Source organism: Octopus bimaculoides, chromosome 17, assembly GCF_001194135.2.
Source record: "Octopus bimaculoides isolate UCB-OBI-ISO-001 chromosome 17, ASM119413v2, whole genome shotgun sequence".
NCBI lineage: Eukaryota > Metazoa > Mollusca > Cephalopoda > Octopoda > Octopodidae > Octopus > Octopus bimaculoides.
Window position 1 is genome coordinate 10078908 of NC_068997.1, and position 2984 is coordinate 10081891.

A 2984-nucleotide genomic window follows, 5' to 3' on the forward strand; every position below is an offset into this window, starting at 1 on the left:
TGCCAGTGCCACTGGACTGGCTCTTGTGCGGGTGGCACATAAAAGACACCATTTTGAGCGTGGCCATTGCCAGTACCGCCTGACTGGCCCTCGTGCAGGTGACACGATGGTGGATCTAATGTGCCCGGTGGCATGTAAAAGCACCCACTACACTCTCGGAGTGGTTGGCGTTAGGAAGGGCATCCAACTGTAGAAACTCTGCCAAATTAGATTGGAGCCTGGTGTTGCCATCCGGTTTCACCAGTCCTCAGTCAAATCGTCCAACCCATGCCAGCATGGAAAGCGGACGTTAAACGATGATGATGATGATGATGATGATGATGATGTGTACCTATTTTAAAATTAGAAATGTTTCATGAAGGAGATTTATAGTGAACAGGTAGAGTGGTTGCATAGGAACCCCTTGATTTGCTCATGTGATCCCCTGTTTTATAGATAGTATGCTGGTTTGATAAAGATTTGCTTGCTATTTTCAACTGATTCAAAAACTATGCAGTTAGCTCCCTTGTTATTTTGAGGTCCCTTTTTAAAAAGCCAGTACTTAAATTTGATAGGAGGTTTTTGGTGGTTACATGAAGCAGGTTGAAAGTCTACGCAGAAAGCTTCTATGCTATTTTTATGATCAGTAATTTTAAAAACAAAAGATTTAATTGTTACACCAGATAGGTTAAGAGGCTAAACCAGGACACTCCCATACTATTTTGTGGTACCTACTTCAAAGACAATATGGTTTGACAAAGGAATTTTGGCTACTTCGAAGAACAGACTGAGCAATTACATAGAAAATCAGACAAATAAACAAACACTTCCTTTTGCTGGTTCACTCCCGATCCTTGTTGAAAGGCAGCAGAGAGATCGCTTTATGGACGATTCCAGCTGATATATTTCACCTGTTAGAATTGATTACTTAAAAGAGCTCCTTCTTCGGCTTAGCTGTCGTTAGAGGTGCCAGGTAAGAGGCTATCGTAAATAGCCAACCGTACCGTTAAAGGTTAATATGTTATAGTACATCAACCGTAGCGGTTGCAATGTTGGCAGAGAGAGAGAGAGAGAGAGAGAGAGTGTGTGTGTGTGTGTGACAGTATCAACAGTTCCAATGACATGCAACAACAGCCGATAGTTGGTTCCTGCTACCGTTTTCAGAACTATTGCCTGTTAATAATACAACTGTTGCAGAAAAATAATGGTGTAGGCCTGAGTCAGATGCGATTGGATACTGCATCAATAACTGTACCAGTAGTAGTAGCAGCAGCAGTAGTGGAAAATAAAATACTAATAGTGGTATTAGTAAGGTAAAGTACGAAAGAAGACAGCTGGCAAGGTTCTTTTTTATTTTATTTTCTGTGTGCAGTAAAGGCTGCCAGCAACGAGAGGCGCATGGCAAAACAGTTGCAGTAGAAATATCAGAACTAATAGCGAATAATAAATCCGTTCAGTAGTAGTAATAGTACTATCAATAATAGTCATATCTACAAGTAGTAGTGGTAGTAATGTTATAACAATGGTATGTACTACCACTACACGTGTATACATTTACAACAGCTACTTCTGTGTATTACAATTTCAGCTAGTAGTAGTAATAGTAGTAGCAGCAGTAGTAGTAGTAGTAGTAGCAACAGTAGTTGTAGTAGGTGTTGATAATATGAAGCACTACAAACAGCTGTGTGACTAGTTGTTGTTTAACCCCGGGTCAGTCCTGAGAGTGGATCAACGGTGTTCCAAGCTGAACTATCCTTTATATATATATATATATATATATACATATACATTTATTTTCAGGCATAGTACATCAGGGATTACATTAGCCAATGTGTCCTTAATTCTTTTAAGGCCGTAGGGTGATATTAGGAGAGGGAAGTTTGCCCGCTATTTCCAACAAGTCAAATGCCCACATAAAGGCAACCTCGTTGGAAGTGGTATAGAATCTACTACTACTACTACTACTACTACTAGCAGTTATAACGTTACTTTAATTAACGGCAGCAGCAGTTGTAACCGAAGAGAGAGCTTTTACATGGTAGATTGACCTGCTAGAAACAACAGCTAGATTCCCTCGCATCAAACCTTGTCGTCCTGCAAAAGGAAGGACACATTATACAATGTAGCTCTACATATACGCGTTAGGGGACAGTCACGGTTGGATCATAATTCTACTCAATTAGAACAAACCTGTGGCAAAAAAAATTGTAGTAGTAGTAATCGTAGTAGTAGCTGTAACAAGTAACGGTTAGAAGTAATATTACAGTAGTGGTAGTAGTAGTAGTAGTAGTAATACCAATAGATATAGCAACAGTAGTAGTAGTGGTAGTAGTAGTAGTAGTGATATCCCTTTTACTCACCCATTTAGTACCCAGGCCTCTGAAACTATGACCAGCATCAAGTACCACTAACCATTTCTATCATCTCGGCCACCACCGCCATCATCATCGTCATCGTCATCATCATCATCATAATCACTACTATCATCATCATCATCACTTTCACCACCACCATCATCATCATCATCATCACTATTATCAACTCCACCACAAGCTCCATCACCACCGCCACAAACACCACCACCACCACCATCATCACTACCATTATCATCATCATCATCACTTCGACCACGACTACCATTACCACTACCATCATCATCATCGTCGACCACCACCACCACCACCATCACCATCATCATCACTTCCACCACGACCACCACCACTACCACGGGTAATCGATTTCGCTCCGGACGACGACATATTCCGTTGCAAGTATTACAAGAGTAATGTCCCCTCACAACGTGCTCTCCGCCATTTCTGTTTTGGTTGTTGCCACTAGCTTTGCTGCACTCCCATCTCGATGTATATATTATATACACCAATGTAAGTGTGTGTGTTTACTAATAATATTTAGATCACTTATTTACCACAATCACGTTATGGCTGTTTACTTTTACTTTTGCCGTTATCATTGTTGTTTTATTTCCCTTTTTGCCATTAGAATCA

At 40.5% G+C, this 2984-nt stretch overlaps 1 protein-coding gene across 1 annotated transcript in view; it reads right to left on the bottom strand.

Moving 5' to 3' along the window:
• LOC128249689 (uncharacterized) overlaps window positions 1-2435 on the bottom strand; it is an 18884-nt gene extending 16449 nt beyond the window's left edge. Inside the window, exon 1 of the mRNA XM_052974041.1 lies at window positions 2340-2435. The gene's annotated coding sequence lies outside the window, so the exon portion shown is untranslated. The remainder of the gene's footprint in view (window positions 1-2339) is intronic.
• Between the last annotated feature and the right edge of the window lie 549 nt (window positions 2436-2984).